Below are 19,037 nucleotides of genomic sequence, written 5' to 3' on the forward strand. Positions count from 1 at the left end.
GCAATGGTTGTATTATTCTCTGCGAGTTAGTTCCCTTAAAATAAATCTTGTAAAGCAAAATTGCATTTTGTATTCTGATTACTTTCATGCTATCTGGAGGCATGAAAGTTATTTCTTTAATCCTTTATGTGAACAGAAGTCCAAGCTCTCAGTAGCAATAGGTAAGGTGGAATTAATGAAGCAGTAGCAAAATAGATCCTTTGGTGAGTTGTAACTAAATCATACAGGTTTTAAGATATGACCAGAACACATCATAGTGCTCCCCAAAAGAGCATCCTCTGATTACAGGAAATCGGAAACACTACAATAATCCATAAGGTGAAACTTGAAGCCAGAGGCACATTTTCTCCCTTGCTCTCTGATTTGCCTTAGTCCTAAAAGAAACAAACCCATCACTTCTGATAACTCTCTATGATTGCTTTTGCCAATTTCAAAAAACAAGGGAAGGTAGGAACTAGACTGTCTTTCTTGAGACCCCGAAAAAAAGAAAGGTGTTAACAAGAGTTGCTATTGGGGATTACAAGTTCCAGACTCCAGCTCAGGGAAGTGGTACAATTATTGAGCACAACAAAAGTAAATGTTTAGGTCTTTGTATCCTCCAATGTGCATCAGGGGTATAGAGAGAAATAGATGCATGCACACACATATCTATACATAGGTGCATATGTAAACGCATGTGTGTGCACACATACGTTTATATACATGTGTATATATCCATATATGTGCTTATGTGTGTAAACATAATAAATGTATATATTATGTGTCTTGGATAACTAGTATACATATTTAATTTCATTTTGAACTTAGAAGGAATGCTTATGTTACTTTAAATTATTTATTTTTAAAAGATTTATTTATTTATGCAAGAACTGGAGTACAGGCCACATGCGCGGGAGGGTGAGACAGAGCAGAGAACAGAACAGGCAGACTGAGGAAATACACTGCTTAAGGGAGCAGCGGGCAAGACAGGAAAGGTCTGCTTCGCCATGTGGGATTCTCGCTAGCGGCCGGGATCGAACCTGTGCTGCCAAGGCTATGGAGAGCTTGGCAGTGTGGTGCTCAACCGCCTGCGCCACCACGGAGGCCCACTTTAAATTACTTTAATGTTAATTAATATGCTAAATAAAGTTGAGTCAAGTGACCCCATACTTTTAGATCTATCTACAATGGTACCAGGCTTTGATTCCTCCATGTTTGAAGTGAGCAAAATTGTGATAATAACTTTGAGTAAGGTTTGTGATAATGAAACATCCTAGGTCAGAGAAATAAAAACCCATGTTTCACTCTTCAAATGGGGTGACTTTGGAGGGATTATGTAAAAATGGAACTTTATTCCATACAGACTTTCATTTTTCCTCTTGAGTTTCTAACTAAGTGAAACAGAAGGAAATTGAATTTATGCTTGTGACACATCTGATTCAGGGTTGATTCCATGACTTTGTTTGTGTTCTGTGAAGTTGTCCTCTTAGAGGTTTAAGCTAGATTTGAGGGATTTGCACAACACAGCACTGGATAAGTTGAAAAAACAAAGATAGCATTTGGGGGCCTCCCCCATGGCGCAGCGGTTGAGTGCTGGGATGTGAAGCTGCCCGCAGCAGCGCTGGTTCGATCCCCAGCTGCTCCCCGGCCACCGGAGGAGGGTCCCACATGGCATGCAAACCTCTCCTGCTGCCTGCTGCTCCCCTCAGCAGTGTACTTCGGTCATTCTGCCTGCTCTGCTCCCCGCTCTGGCTCTGGTGAATTCTCTCACCCTCCCGCGCTTCTGACTGTACCCAGTGCTTGTATAAATAAATAAATCTTTTGGAAAAAAAAAAGATAGTATTTGGATCATGGTACAGCAGGAATGTGTGTGTGACTTGTTGGTTAACCAACTAATTTCTGGGACTTCCGGATAGTATCATTAAAAATCCCCTAAGTCCTCAGGCGAACCAAGATGCCCTACTCATTGTTTATGTGTACTGGAGGGTGTAAAATTTGCCATATTATAATTATTTATCTTCCCTCCTAGTCTCAAAGTTTCTGTATTACAAGGAAGACTGGAAAGTAAAAAAAAAAAAAAAATCTAATATTAGCTAACTATCCTGTAAATGCTAGGTAAGGCAGAAATATTTCATGAACAGATTTTAATTTTCAAAGCATTTTTTTCTTAGTAAAACATCATTGTCACTATAAGGAGAACTTATATGCTGCCATAGTATGCCAGACATTGTGATTTTGAGAAAAAATTAGCCACTAGGTATTCCCTAACCACAGCATCTCATTTTAGTCTCACAGAATGACTAGTCTCACCTTTTTACTCTCTTCTAGTCCCCTTTGGTTTCTATATAAACAGAGCTCAGGGCTGTGGAAACAACCTGTTGAAATGAGCTCAGTGAGCATTTCTCAGTTTGCCACAGGAGACATTTTTCTTTCCTCTTGGTAGAAAGCTTGCTATAAACACACATGCCTTCAAGGAAGTATAAAAAATGAGGCCAGTCAGAGGTTGCCAACAGGCTGCATCACTGGGACACTCTTAGTCACAACCATTGTTGTAATCATAAAGGTCCTATAGTCCAGGTAAGTCCAGCTGAATTGCAATTGTGTTGTGAAAAATATACTAAGAAAATCTAATGTGTACTCTGTCCTCACATGCACATGTTATTCTGGTCATCTTACAGCCTACCTATGCTGTTGTTCTTACACATTTGAAAAATAGAAATAGAACAGTGTTTTTTAATATGCTTTTAGTAACTCTTTCTAGGGATTTTTTTTTTTTTTTGCTTGTTGAGGTAGATGAAACCTGTATGAATTCTAACAATTTGGTAAATAAACACTGCCTCTAAGAAATAGCAAATGTTACTTTCATATCTTCATATTGGAAAAATAACAGTGATTTTAAAGCATAGTCTTTAATTTCCAGGAAGAAATTTCTTTAATTTCTTCCTGGAAATTAAAGACTTTTAATTTTTTGTCATATCATATCTGCTCATATCAATAGACTCATTAAGATCTCCATAACTTTGAGTGGGTATTTTTTACTAACTTGAAGATCCTTGAGTTTATTTGAAAGTAGAGAAATAAATTAATGATGTAAGTCTCCAAGAAACTAGCAAGCACCACCTCTCTGACTTTTGTTGCTTTTCTCAAGTCTGTGGAAATTTATGGATGGGTCCGATGTCATCTGTGAAGGAGCATCCACTTGTGAATTCTTTCGCATTTCCACACACATCTGCATGCATGGAAACTCACTTTAACTTCATTCCCATTTGAGAAGACTTCTAGCAAGTTCTTTAAGCTTTCTTTAATAAAGGGGATAACTCATGTGAATTTATCCATTAGTTAAAATTATGAATAATTCTGCTTTTATTTCTGTTCCATACCCTACTTAAATCAAGATAGGTTGAAATTTTTTGAGGCAGGTACTGAAATTTGTTCACTTCTGCATCTCATGCATGTAATACAGTGTTCTACACATTGATACTTAAGAAATTTTGTTAGTTAAATGAATAAATGAAGCTTGTCTTGTGCCTGATATCCTTCGAGTCTTCCTTCCTTCCTTCCTTGCTTTCTTCCCTCACTCCCTCCTTCTCATAAGGGGAGAAAAGAATATAATGCTACAGCAAAAGGCAGCAAGAAGTAGTATTTAGAAGTTGTGATTGTGACCTGTAGTCTGTGGAGAGGTGGGCCTTTTCCTGTGACATTGAAACTGTGGCATTCTGTTTAGTGCCCCCTTGCCTGAGTCCAGAGAGGAAACTGTTAACTGGTTATTCACATTTGAAATACTGTGTATTGTTTGTGTTGACTTTCTCCTTCTCTTAACAGATTTCGATTGGGTGTTAGTGATAAAGGCCGTTTCTCAGTCAGTCTCATTAATGAAGAGACGGAAATACTTAGGATACTTTTTAAAATTTTTTTTAAAGATTTATTTATTTATACACACAAGAACTGGGGGATAGGCCAGAGGTGTCAGGAGTGAGAGGATTTACCAGAGACAGAGTGAAAACAGAATAGGCCTACTGAAATGCACTGCTAAGGGGAGCAGTGGGCGAGACAGGAAAGGTCCGCTGTGCCATGTGGGTACTTTCTATGTGATTCTTCCATTATGTCCTTGAAATCCCAATGACTCCTGAAATTCTCTTTCTCCACTGACCTTTGTTTGGGGGCGGTTCAGTATATTATTCTACTTAGATTCTTATAAAGATGCTGAATTGATCTCCAGGACCCACCTTTGCCCTGATCTACCCTGCAATCCAGCCTTTACCTTGTAGGTTGTAGGGATCTCTTTGGACGATGGTTTCACATTGTCTTCAGTTGGTCTGAGTTGTGGTCCTGGCCTGGCTGCTGCCTGCCTCTGGCTTTCTGTCTCTTTCTGACCTTAATAAGACAGCCATCTGCATAGTGTGCTGCAGCTGCTCCAGACTCTTGTCTTAGACTCTCTTTTGTCATTGCCCATGCTGCTCCCCTACCTGGAATGCCAGGAATTTCAGATTTCAACTTCTGTATTACTTTCTCTGAATATATTTCTCAAGCCACTTATCTCACCCTCGTTGCCCATGGAGGCCATTTCAGAGTGATTTCTGTATGGTCATGAAATGGGGCAAACCCAGGAGATTTAGGGTGACCTATTTGGTGGTTCCTCACCCACATACTTATAACTTCAGGGCATGACTCTAAAGCAGCCACATGGGGAGAAAAAAAAAACAATAACAGGATTTATACAGGGAGTAAGGAAAGAGGGGAGCAGAGAGAGAGAGAAAGGGGGAGAGGGAGGAAGGGAGGAGAAGAGAGAGAGAGAGCTAGCAAACTGCCAGTATGTGACCAGATGCAGTCCGTCCTACTCCAGATAGTGTCTGCTGAGCAGAGACTAAGGTCCAAGTTGAAACCACACCTGGAAACTGGCAACTTCTCCACAGACACCCCTCCTTACAAGTGGTTTAGCTGCTGAAGTTCCAACCTTTCAACTGCCCAAATGTCATTTTAACTGCCAACCCCGCAGCAGTTTAACTGCCAAAGCCCTAGTGGTTTAGTGGTCAAAGCCCCAGCTCTGCCCCATTTTCCCATCAGCCCCTGCCCAGGGAATAGAGTCTGGAAAGCTCTAGCTTTGACCATCTAATTGTCTGATAAGCACCACCCACTGGCTTGGAGTTTGCTTTTCTCTGTTCCTTTTTCTGTCTGTTGTCTCCTCTACACACCTCTCTTGTTAGTCTCATCAGCCATAAATTATAGTGCCTGTTTGTTGGTTTCTCTCTGCACTGTGAGCTCCTTGAGGATAGACACCATGCATTAGTCACCTGTGGATCCATCCCCAGACTCTGAAATAGTGCCTGGTGCAGAGTAGGTAATCAGTATTTGTTGGAATGAATTGGTTGATTTACAACTAATACTGATTTTCTTTTCATACTTATCTGTCTGTTAAAGCACTTTTGTGCACATAAAAAAAATCAAGGAGAAGGAGAGAGCATACTTAAGGATGTCAGTGGGAAAGTAAGCTGATGGAAATAAGGATAAATGCCTCACATTTATTCTTATCTGTAGCTGCTATGAGTCACAGGCGTTGTTGACCAGCACAATCACATCACACTCTTTTTGAACTTCAAATTGAAGTTGGATTGTAATTTACTTTTTTCTTTTTAAGGACTTGTATTTTGTTAGTTTGGCTACTCTTATAGTTTGGAAAATTGTATGTTGGGGATTTGTTTTTTTTCCATTAAGTGTTACTAAAAGAAAAATACATGATAAAGGAAAGAAAACTCCCAGTGAATTATAACACATGCAACTTCTTGTGCATATTTATGTATCCTGCCAGGCTTTTCTGACTTAACTGTAGGTAAATTCTCATTTGAGAGATACATATCCAAGAAGTTTATATTGTTGTTCAAATGTAATTTTATCACAATTGTATTACTAAAAAAATGCATCTTTGGGACTCTTGCAGCTTCTATGTATTCCATTATTAAAATGATAACATCATTTATTTCTTTTTTAATACAAGTAATTTGTAGAACAACATGTTGGACTATGATTTTTTTTGAAGCTAGTTTTTGAAATGTTGAGGCTAAATGAAAAACTATAAATGTCTCTCAAGGACTGGTGATTCTGGTTACCACTGATAGAAGCAAATTGAAATATCACTGATTGTATAACGGGAACATAGCATTAACTTTTGGGTATTTCATCTAAGTAAAAGAACTTGAAGATTCCAGTAAGCTTTAATCCATTACTCCCATTATTCCGTAGTTAAGTTAATTTTAACAATCATCATGCAAAGTGTCACTTATCTGCTTTATTTCATGTAACTTATTTTAGGAAAGCATCTCTGCAGAATTAAGTTAAACATAATACAGCAATATTATAGAAAAAATTAACATGTGTTACTTTCTGCTGTAACTTCTTATCTGTCTTTGTTTCTCCTTTAATATTTCTGTATCAAGTATTTGGCCAAATAAAGGACCATTGCCTTAAGCTTGTTACTTTGAAATCTGTCTTCTTCCCCAATTGAGTTACTCCTAATGTTCATTTTTCAACTAATGCCACCACCATTTTCCCATTCTCACAGGTTCTAAACTTGATTCTTCCATTTTCAATTTCTTACCCCACATTGTATTAACTGCCAGCTCTGTAATATTCTCTTTGTGGGAAATGGGAGGAGGGAGTATCTTTAATTATGAAATATACATAAATACAGCAAAGCACATAAAACACAAAGTACAGAATAAGACATGATTAGGAAGCAAGCACCCATGTAATCATCTCCGGTTCTAACACTGAACACAATCTATTAACCTCCTGTGAATCCCTTTCAACTTATCCTCCACTTTTCAACCAGAAGACTTGACCTTTGGTAACGCTTGCTTTTCTTTAGAGTTTTATCCCTTATGATTTTTGATGTTTTGAGAATTTTATACAAATAGAATGAAAAATAATGTAATTATGTATGTCTTGCATCTTAAGTTCAAAATTATAATTTTGTGATTCACCCATGTTGATATTTATAATTCTTTTTTGTTCATATTCATTGCTGTATAGTTTTCCCATTATATGACTATGCCACAGTTTATCATTCTGCAGTTAATGGCCATTAATCTTGTTTGCAGTTATGGTTACAGTGAACAATCCTTCTATGATTAAACTTCCACATGTTTCCTGATTCATGGAATTATTGGATCATATGGTATGCCTGTCTTCAGCTTCACTAGATATTTCAGGCTGTTTAAACCAATTTACATTTCCACCATCATTGTGGATATTAAAAGCTCTAACTCTGCATCAATACTTGGTATTGTCAGATTTTTATATTTTTGTCAGTCTAGGGGTGTGCTTGGTTACACTTCACTGTGGTTTAAACTGGCATTTTCCTGATAGTAATGAAGCTTAGTATGTTTTTTATATGTTTATTTGTCAGTTACATTTCCTCTCTTGTGAAGTGTATATTTAATCTTCAAATCTTTTGTCAGTTTTTCTGTTGTTATTAATTTTTTCTTATTGATTTTTAAGAGTTCTTCATAAACACTTGGTACAAGTCTTTTGCTTGTATATTTTTTATCATCTCCGTGACTTGCCTTTTTACACCTTTCCTGGTATAAAAATCAATATACAATCCTGTGTATTGATGAGAAGAACTTATTTTTACTACAGTTGCATTTATCAGTATTTTCCTTTATAGTTAATACATTTGCAGACCTGTTTAAGATATCTTTCCCTGTCCTATGGCATTGATATTCTCTTAAAATTTTTTTCTGAAATTTTTAAGTGTCTATGGTGTTATCTTTTCCATTTGTATCCCTAATTTACATACTATATATTTTTGTCTATGTGAAAAGACTCCTGTATATTCTTTGTTTTCTTTCTTTTATGACCTTTCCTTTCCATACCCACTATCTTTTTAGGGTCATCTTACCCTGTGACTGGCTACTGAAATTGCTCACTTGCCTTAATCTCCCAGTTCAAGTTCCATTTTACTTCACTAGGTAAATTTTACTGATATATCACTATGGAGATTGTATATGAAATATGAAGTGCCTCGCAATGTCACTTATTTCATACATGGTTAAATTTTGCCTATTTTTTTCTGGTATTCAGTGCTCCTCAAAGATCCGTTATTAATTGTAGTTTCAACAATAAGAGAGAAAATCTTATCAGGGGATATCATCTGGCTTTTATATCCAGAATCATGTCCTCAGTTTTGCACATGCCAACTGTTTATTTTTTTCCTCTGAATTCTTGGAATTGCTCCTACTCAGAGGACTAAGAGTGATATGAAAGCCAAATACCTGATTATAGCAAGGAATTGCATATCCCAGTGATTGCTATGTGCATATCTGTTCTGCAGCCCAACTTCTTTCCAGCATTGGAATATCTAGGAGACCAAGTTGTACTACAAAATTGTTTTCATGCAGGCAAAAACAGCTGGACTATTTTAACAAATATTTATTCTGAGCTATAGTGAGGCTGAGCACTTTCTCCCTATCTTTACCGCAGTCTACCTGGGATTTTAATATGAATCCAACTCATCTCTTTTTTCTCTTTTCAATTCAGTAAGAAAAACACAACCAAATATTTGTTCTTTGAACTTCTTTTTTCTAAGTCATATACTGACTCAGCCTGGTCTCCCACTCTCATTAGTTATAGTCCTTCCTTCAACAGGAAGATGATAGTGCAGCTGAGCCAAATTTTACCACTATAATTTTGAAAGTAGTCTATTTTTCAAGTGATCGTATGTCTCATTGTTTCTCTAGGCCCTCCCCTATTCATGGACACTTATTTTGCTTGAACCTGTCCTGGCTTTCTCTCTCTAATCCTTTTATGAAAGTCTTAAGCTTTAAGTAGACTAGGTCAGTTGATATTGGCGAAACACATCTTATAGATTTTCACTCTTTAACTTTGGATAATTATCTCATATCTCTGGATTATACTGTCCGTAGGTCCACAAAACTATAACTTTTAAAAAATTCAATTTGGTGACATATAATAAACCTTTTCAGTTCTTTCCTCCTTTTCTAGGAAATATCTCACAATAATAATCCCTGTGGAAGGGAAAAACCTAGAGGACCATATTTTAACCACATGATTTCTTCCTTTAGTCCCAGCTGATTTCAGATCAGAGGTGACAGAAAGGTTAATTCATTGCCTCATCATTGACTAATTAAAATTTTAAAGAAACCTATATTATGAAAATCCAGACATGACAAAGCATCGAATTGTTTTCTTGGAAAAACTGTGCTACATACCATCTGAAATTACAGGGCTGCAGAGGAACCACAATAAATAGAGAAAGTGTTCTGCAAAAGCTAATATGAGACAGGTGTTTAATTGGAAAATGGAAATGGGAGGTCATGATTCTCAGGAAAAGAGAGACAGAAAATCTGCCTCAATGTCAGAGGTTTAACAGTCCTGTTTACATGCCAGTGTCTTTGAAATGTGCCTCACTTTGAGGAGATATTTGTCCCCTTGTTGAGTATGGTAACAAATTTATCAGGAAAAGATGTCTCCCTTTCAACCTTCTTTTCAACCTTCTATTTTCTATCCAGAGGTAACATCTTTTGTGCTTCATTTTGGAAATGAATGTATTAAATTCACATTTATTATACATTCTGTGAATTTTGACAAACAAGTGGCTTTTAATCTACCACCATGATCAAAATATGAAATGGTTCCATCACCCCCAAATGCACTCCTGCTTCTTTGTGTTCAATTCTTGCCTCCAACTTCAGCCCTTATTAATTAGTGACATGTTTTCTGTCCCCAGAGTTTTGAGTTTTCTAATATTATATGGATGGAATCTTACGGTATATAACCTTTGATTCTGGCTTCTTTTCATTTAGCATAATGCATTTGTGATTCATTCATGCTGTTGCATGTAGTAGTTAGTTCCTTTTTATTCCTTAGTATTTACTGTGTGATTGTACCTGAGTTTGTTATTCTGTTCACCAGCTGAAAGACTTTTGGGGTATTTCCAATTTGAGTCAATTATTGATAAAGCTACTACAAACATTCAGAGGAATGTTTTTGTGTAAACCTAAGTCTTCATCTCACTTAGTTAAATTCCTAAAGTGGACTTTTTGGGTCATAATGTAAGTGAGTGTTTTACTTTATAAGAAATGTATAAGAAACGCCAAAGTTCATGGTGGCAATAATCATAAACCTAGAATTCTACATCTAGCTAAAATAATGGTAGATTTAAAACATGCAGGATGTTCTCAATATTTATTGCTACTTCATAAACCAACATGAACTTTAACTTAAAACAATCATTTGTTTTATATATGTAGCTACAAATTAGGCAGGCATAGTGAGTTATCTTTCCTCCACATGATGTCAGCTGGGGCAGTTCAACCAATGACAATAGCCTCCTTTTCCAAAATGACTCACTCATGGTTGCAAGTTGGTGTTGATAGTTCCCTAGGAATTTGTTGAAGTTTAAGGGCCAAAAACTTAAGTTCTTTTCCACACTGGCCTCTCTATATGGTCTTGACTTTTTCAGAACATGACAGATGCATTCAAGGGCTATCATCTCCAAAGGAAGAACCACATGGAAACTGTGTTGCCTTTTGTGACTAACCTTGGAAGTCATATAATGTTATTGTCACCATTCTGTTACTGGTTGAGGTAGTTCTAGAGAAGAGATTTCATCTTCTAGAGAAGAGTTCTAGAGAAGAGATGGAGGAAGTGGCAAGGATCTGAAAGAGTATGTCATGTGGGAAATATGGCTGTGATCCATTTGAAAATTATTGTAATCTTCCATATAAGTGCTCAAGAATTTTACTGCCTGTCAAACTTCTTTGAAAGAATCTTTAAAAGGGCACAGTATAAGAAGAAAAAACTGGTGAAAGGCAGATACAAGGACTGGTAAATGACAAAGTGATAAAATATATTGGTTACTCTAATTGAACGTTCAATTATTTCTAAGTAAGAAATAATGGAATTAAAAATCTCAAATTTGAAATACATGGGGAAATAGAGGAAAGTGAAATTTGTGAAAGTTCTCACTTTGTTTAATAAGATTTTATAGATACTTATCAACTCTGGACCTTGTAGAATTCTTTATGAGGACATTTGAACCATGAGCAGGTTAAATAGGGTCTCCATACATCTTTTTCATACACTAACTCACAACAGTTTGTTTCTATTCCTACCAAAATGGAATAAATTTTCAGTTCTTCTCCTAAGTAAACTTGGCTCTTGCCTTTACTTCTGCACAGAAGGAAAAAAAAAAAAAACTGTCACTAAAACAAAAAGACACTATTGAATGAGAGAAAAGATTTGTACAGCATACATCTGACAAATGGCTGATATCAAAGATCTACAAAGAACTTATATCACTAAAACACACAAACCAGGCAGAAAAGCTAAATACACACTTCTCCAAAGGTGACATACAGATGGTCAACAGATACATGAAAAAATGCTCATCATCACTTACCATCAGGGAAATGCAAATCAAAACCAGAACGAGATACCACCTCACACTTGTGAGAATGGTGCCTATCAAAAAGACCAGAAACAGGGCCTCCCCTGGTGGCACAGTGGTTGAGCGCTGGGCTGTGAGGCTGTCCGCTGCCTCTGTAGTGCCGGTTGGTTCCCCGGCCACAGGGAGGTTCCCCCCCCACACACACACACACAAAAGACCAGAAACAACAAGTGTTGGGAAGGAGGTGGAGAAAAAGGAGCACTCATAAACTGTTGGTGGAAAGGTAGGCTGGTCCAGCCCCTGTGGAAAACGGTATGGAGATTCCTCAGAATATTAAAAATAGATTTACCATAGGATCCATTAATGCCATTCTTAGGTTTCTACCCAAAGAATGCAAAAACAGTTTCTCCTTCTTGAAATACTCTTTTATTTTTGGATTCCATAACACCGCACACTTCTGTTTATTTTTCCTGTCTTTGCTTCTGGGCCTTTTGCCATCTCTTTTTTCTCTACCTGTGCTTTAAATCTTGGATTTCCTCAATTTTTGGTCCTTGGAGTTCTTTACCTTTCATCTCATCCTCTCTCTGTAGGTAATCTCATCTAACTCTATTCACTAACACACCAATTACTGTACTGGCAGGAGACTCAAAGCCACATTTCTGTGTTTCAAACATATATATTCAGTGGCCTATTCTTGCCACTTGCTTGGATTTTTTCAAAGGCACCTCATGCTCAACGAATCCAAAATAGAACTCTGTTATTTTCACTGGCACCATTTTCCCACTCTTCTCCCTCACCCCACGAAAACCCTGGCTCTCCTCCAGTGTGTAGAAAGCAAACTCCTGTCTAGATAGGCATCTATTCTGGGGATCCCGCTTTTGGTGTTGGCAATAAATTGGGAATCAAAGCTGTATTCTAACTCTTAAAATATTTTTTTTCAAGGTGTGTTTTTCTGTTTTCTTTTGAACGATTCCAAATAATTTCTTCTTCGTTTGCTTTTTTTTGATGATTTTTAGACAATAAATTTTTACTTCTTTTGGCTATAAGGCAAATCTTAATGATAGTAAATAAATACTAAAACTCCAAATATTTTTGTAGCATTTGTCCAATTTTAAAGGCAGTGTTTCTTAACTTTCAGTGATACACCAAGCTTTTCAGAAAATGAATTCCAAATGGAATTGATTTTTTTCTGTAATACTCTTACCCCACAGATATGAAATTGGCTACATTTGATAAAATGGAAATGTGAAACTAGAATGAAACATTTCAGTAACAAATCCTGTGGGATTAGTTTGTGATCAACTGGATCGTTCATTGAATGGAAAGGTTTGAGAACTAGGTGGTGTCAAGAGAGAACAGAGATGAAATAAAAGTATGTGTTTCTGGAAAGAGTCTTCTCACTACAGTCATGGCTATTATTGACTAGTTCTTTTTTCAGTATGTTCTCCTTTCCTAGTTGTTTATAAGCTTATATGAACATCTTAAAACTCTTAATAATTTATTATCAACTGGTTAATCATGTCAAAAATACTGGCATACCACAGTCCTGCTGGCATATTACCATATCGGTTTATTAACAGCCATTGTGAAACTGCAAATAGACTCATTCTTTAATTTCTGTCTCATGCTATTTTGAATATTGTGCTTTCCTAACGCATTAGGTAGTTGCTGTGTTTTGTTTTTCTTTTTTACTGTGCAAAGTCAAAAGATCTGCCATCAACATGGAGCTTCTCTTCAGGGCTGCATTCCTTCTTGCATTGTATATTTGGTTGCTGGAATTTCATTATATGACAGGTAATAGCTCGCTCACCAAGAAAGGAAAACTTAAATATTAGTTTAGATTGAGAAGCATATCTTGAAACTGAGTTCCAACTATCTCTTCTTGAATATTGAGATTATTGATGAAATGATTATACATTGTTCTTAGAAATAAAAACAAAATCTCTTTAAAATATAATTTTTATGGAGAATAAGGGATTAATTCAAAGAGGTTGTTAATAGGAAACAACAGGGAGATGTTTAATGGTAGAATTTTTAAATCTTTTGAAGTTTTGAAATCTGTTAAGGCACAAAAGTGAGAACACAGAAATATCTCCGGATAGCACAGGCTTACTGTATGCTGATTGAGACTATCAATGTGCATAAGGAGATTATGATCAAGAGATATAATCATCAAAAAGTGAGAGACAGTGTCAGAAGTTGACTATAACAATGAAGGGCTAGTGGGAAATAAAGTCCGATGATTTGAGATTCAAAGTTAGGGATGGAGGCATTTAGAGAAGGAGATGGAATAGACAGGACAGGGAGAGCAATGAGAAGCTACTACTTCTCCACCTCCAAGCCCTGTGCTGTGAGAATATTTTATTCTGTTACAGCTATAAATTTTATGTTAGGTTTGTTTTACCACAATTTTAAAGAAAACAATTTAATGGAGGAAGGGCAATCTTTTCAACAAATGGGACAGAAGCAATTAGATATCTATAAGGAAAAAATTGAACTTCAACTCAAACCTCATACCAAATCATCTTCATCATCAACTGAAAGCATAATATAAATTTCAGTGTAAAACCTAAGTCTACAAAACTCTTTAGGAAAGACAGCAGAAAATTTTCATGACTGAGGGATTCATGAAGAATTCTTAGACATAGCACCAAAATCATGATTCATAAATGGAAAAAAGTCAATAAATTGGATTTTATTGAAACTAAAAACTTTTGCTGTATGAAAGATGCCATAAAGAGGATGAAAAAATAAAATAGTTGCAAATCACATACCTTTCAAAAGACTTCTATCTGAAATATATAAATAATTCTCAAAATTCAACATTAAGAAAGAATTCAATTAGAAAATGAACAAAGGTGGGCCTCCCTGGTGGCACAGCGGTTGAGCGCTGGGTTGCAAAACTGCCTGCAGCCTTTGTAGCACTGGTTTGATCCCCGGCTGCCAGGCAAGGGTCCCACATGGCAGGCAGACCTCTCCTGCTGCCTGCTGCTCCCCTCACCAGTGTATTTCATCAGTCTGCCTGATCCGCTCCCTACTCTGGCTCTGGTGAATACTCTCACCCTTCCCCGCTTCTGACTGTACTCAGAGCTTGTATAAATAAATAAATAAATTTAAAAAAAAAAAAGAAAGAAAATGAACAAAGGAAGGGAATACAAAAGCATACCAAAATATTTTACAGATCACTAGCCACTAGGAAAATAAAAATTCAAAGCCCTATGATGTTTCACTACATACCTATTAGAACAGCTAAAATAAAAAAAAAAAAAGTAGTGAAAACACCAAATATTGTCAAGATGTGGAGAACTTGAGTCACTCCTACATTGCCGGGAGGGAGCACTGTAGCTGTCAGAGCCATTCTGAAAAGCATGCACTTATCATATAACCCTGAGATCACGCTTCTTGGCATTTGTCCCAGAGAACTGAAGGTGTGCATACAAACATTAATAGTAGCTTTATTTTCAATTGCCAGATTTTAGAGATTTATATGTATTTAGTCAAAAGCTAGAAACAACCCAGATGTTCTTCAGTGGAAGAATGATTAAACAAAGTGTTGTCCATCCATACCATGGACTTCTACCTGACAATAAAAAAGAAATGAATTATTAATGGAGACGGCCACTTGAGTTGGGCTCAGGGATACGATATGTGAAAAATATGCAGTCTCAAAGGGTTATATACTCTATGCTTTCATTCATGTAACAGTCTCAAAACAACACAGTTACAGAGAAAAAATATGCTTGTTGGAAGTTAAGGAGAAGGGTTTGGGGGGAAGGAGAGAGGAAATGGAAGGATATGAATATAAGGGAGGTAGCAAAATGGACCTTGTGGTGCTGAAACAGTTCTGTATCTTGACTAAGGTGGTGGTTGTGCAAAGATACACATGCTAGGTTTGCATAGAACTTACAACTTAGTGCTTAGGTCTATAGCACCCACAAACTATTACATGTGAAACTAGTGACATCTAAACCGGGCCAGGGATTATACCAATGGCTATAATGTTTTTTTTTTTCCATGATTTAAAATTTCCTTTATTTTTTTAAAATTTTCTTTTTATTTATATATTTTTACATCATTGTTCATTTTTTGTTTTTTATTTTATATATTTTACATCATTTTTCATTTTTTCACAATGTATGCATTTTCATCTTGGTTATAGTCCCCATAGAATTCCCACCTACCCCCGCAGTATTTTAAAGTTATACCATTGTTACATAAGATCTTACCTTTGGGAGAAGTTGGATGAAAGTTACATGAGAACTTTACTGTAATGGTATCTTCCTGTGAATCTAGATATTTAAATCTGTTATTAGATTTAGAATATATATGTGCAGCTTAATATTTTATTGTAAAGTAAACATCTGCATAGGCACTATCAAGAAGTAGAACATTGTGGCACCTCAGAGGACCTAAGCTAGCCCTTTTCCAATCCAGCCCTTCTGTTTCCCTTAAAGACAATAGCATTCTTGATCCTAAATATGTTAACTAATTATGATTATTTTTTATGATATTATATTAGTTTCAGGTATACAGCATAAGGACTCAATATTTTTATATATTGTGAAATGATCATCACAGTAAGTCAAGTTAGCATCTATCATTCATACAGTTTGAATTGAGAACTTAAGAACTTGAGAACCTAAAAACATTTATTTGTTAACTATAGTCATCATGCTTTATGTTACATCCCCAGAACTTATTTATCTTTTTTTTTTTAAGTTTTATTTATTTATACAATAACTGGGGTATAGGCCAGATGCACGGGAGGGTAAGAGGATTCACCAGAAACAGAGCGGGGAAACAGAACAGGCAGACTGACGAAATACACTGCTGAAGGGAGCAGCGGGCATGACAGGAGTGATCCGCCACACCATGTGGAACCCTCACTGGCTGGCCGGGATCAAACCAGAGCTGCAGAAGTCACAGACAGCCTCACAGCGCTGCGCTCAACCATCTGTGGCACCAGGGGAGGCCCTATCTTTTTTTTTTTTTTAAAGATTTATTTATTTATGCATGCAATAGCTGGGATACAGGCCAGAGGTATGGTGGGTGAGAGGATTCACCAGAGACAGAGCGGGGAATAGAACAGGCAGACCGACTGAAATACACTGCTGAGGGGAGCAGCTGGTGAGACAGGAGAGGTCTGCTGTGCCATGTGGGTTGCTCCCTGGCCGGCCAGGGACCGAACTCATGCTGTAGAAGCTGCGGATTGCTTCATAGTGCCGTGCTTAACCCGTTGTGCCACCAGGGAGGCCCAGAACTTATTTATCTTATAACCGGAAGTATGTACCTTTTGACTACCTTCAATCCATTTCCCACACCCCACACTTCCCCACCTCTGACAACCACCAATCTGCTTTCTATCTTCATGAGTTCATTATTTTAGTTTCCACATATAAGTGAGGTCAAATAGTATTTGTCTTTCTCTGTCTGACTTAATTCACTTAGTATTATACTCCCAAGGTCCATTCACATTGTCACAAATGACAAGATTTTCTTCTTTTAATGGTTGAATAGTATTCTACTCTCTATTTTAATACATTTTATCATATTTTTATATATAATTTTTTCTTTATTCATTCATTGATCCTATCTATTGTAAATAATGTTTCAGTGTACATGGGGGTATATATATCTTTTCAAGTGTTTTTGTCTTTCCTGGATAAATGGCAGAAGTGGAGTTGCCAGGTCATGTGGTAGTTCTATTCTTTAAGTTTTTGAGGAACTTTTCATGTAGCTGCACCAATTTACATTCTAACCATTGGTACATCTGGGTTCCTTTTTCTCTGTATCTTTGCCAGCACTTGTTATTTCTTGTCTATTGGTAACAGTCATTTTAACAGATGTGTGGTAATATCTTATCATGGTTTAGATTTACATTTCCCTGATGATTGGTGATATTGAATACCTTTTCATGTATCTGTGAGCTATTTGATGTCTTTCTTAGATTAATGTCTGTTTAGATCCTCTATCCATTTTTAAATCAGATTACATTTTGTTGTTGCTGTTGAGTTATATGATGAGTTCTTTATATAGTTTGGATGTTAATCCTTTATCAAAGATAAAATGTTTTCTCCTGTTCACTTGCTTATATTTTCATTTTGTTTCAGCTTGCTTTGTTTTTAGCTTGACGTAGTACCATTTATTTATTTTAGTTTTGTTGCCTTTGCTTTTGGTATCATATCCAAAAAATGTTTTGGCAAGACTGATGTCAAAAAATTTACTGCTTATGTGTGTTCTAAGAGTTTGATGGTTTCAGGACTTAAGTCAAGTCTTTAATTCATTTTTAGTTAATTTTGTGTGTGTTGCAAGATAATGGTCTGGTTTCACTTGTTTGCATGTGACTGTTTTGGAATGTAGACATTTATTTTTCTTATTTTGAAAGGATAATGTTGTCCATACACTGTACTACCTAATGCCAGACTCTCAGAGCATCACATAATCAAACATATGAATGCCCTGTGGTGAAACCATGAGAAATTCCAAGTGGGAAAAAAGACTCTGAATAATATATCTTTTATTGTAACTGTTTGAGTGGTAGAATTTTAAAACATCCATAGTCAGATTCTCTGATGAAGATTATAATACTAAAAATTATACATCAGCATTTATAAAAATGTTTTTGCTTTAATTACAATGCTGAGAGATGATAGGCATAATTAAGGCATCAGAAAATGAAGATCTTACCCTAGGGTTTATTAAACAGCAGAACTGAAACACAAACCTTATCTTCTGATTCTAATTCATTTACAACAGTGCCACAGGTTTTCCTCATTGACGAAAGTAAAGTTTTTGTGATTCATATATTAGCATTTTCAGAGGGGAAAAATCTCCTCCATAATGAAGCTGTCACAAATCATGCACAGTTATCCTGAGGTCTGAAACAGAGCCAATCAATGGTAGTGTTCTCACTGTGGCACATATATGTACTGGATTGTATGCACCAGAATTCAAGTCTCTGCCACAGTGAAAGCACTGACCCTCCACATATCAGGACATTTCCCATTGGCATCACCAGCCTCCCCTTTCTGTATTTTCTCTTTCCTTTATTGAAAATTCTTTTTTTATATCAACTGCACATTGTCACCCTTTATACTACATCATGCTCTCCTCTCTCAAAACAGAGCAGGATCTAAACAGCCATCTGGATTTATATGTCAAATAGCAATTTTTACTGGGAGATTTTCAGGCACGGTATTACCTAGCAAGGCATTTATATTGAATAAATTGATTGAGTGAATGAATGTGAATTACAGTTTCTTTAGGGGTTATGTTTATTGTATTTTGCTCTCCCTTCTAAGATAAGGTAAGCTGCATCAGTGTAGGGCTTTTTATTGTTTTGTTTGCTCTTTCTCAATACCTGTAATAGGATCCAGCATATACTCTGTATTTACCTAATATTTGTTTAATAAACAAATAATTAGTTATGTTTAAAGTTTTTTATCTTTAAGAGATACATGCCTTTGAGCTATGTTAAAAAACAGTTTCTGACAGAAGGAGCAAATAGGAAATTTTCATGGAAAGGAGGTGGGCTTTGACTGCCTTCTGAGCAACTCATCATAGATTATTAGAGTTACTTTTTATGTAATCTTCTTTTAATATTAATTAGCTTCATGAGGACAGAAAGCTCACCTGGGCCTGACATGTAATA

General features: G+C 36.4%; 1 protein-coding gene across 1 annotated transcript in view; it reads left to right on the forward strand.

Moving 5' to 3' along the window:
- The window catches only part of SDK1 (sidekick cell adhesion molecule 1), a gene marked incomplete at both ends in the record, with an annotated part of 728,549 nt that overhangs the window by 296,487 nt on the left and 413,025 nt on the right, over window positions 1-19,037 (forward strand). The window lies entirely within an intron of this gene.

Source organism: Talpa europaea (assembly GCF_964194135.1).
Source record: "Talpa europaea genome assembly, chromosome: 12".
NCBI classification, from domain to species: domain Eukaryota; kingdom Metazoa; phylum Chordata; class Mammalia; order Eulipotyphla; family Talpidae; genus Talpa; species Talpa europaea.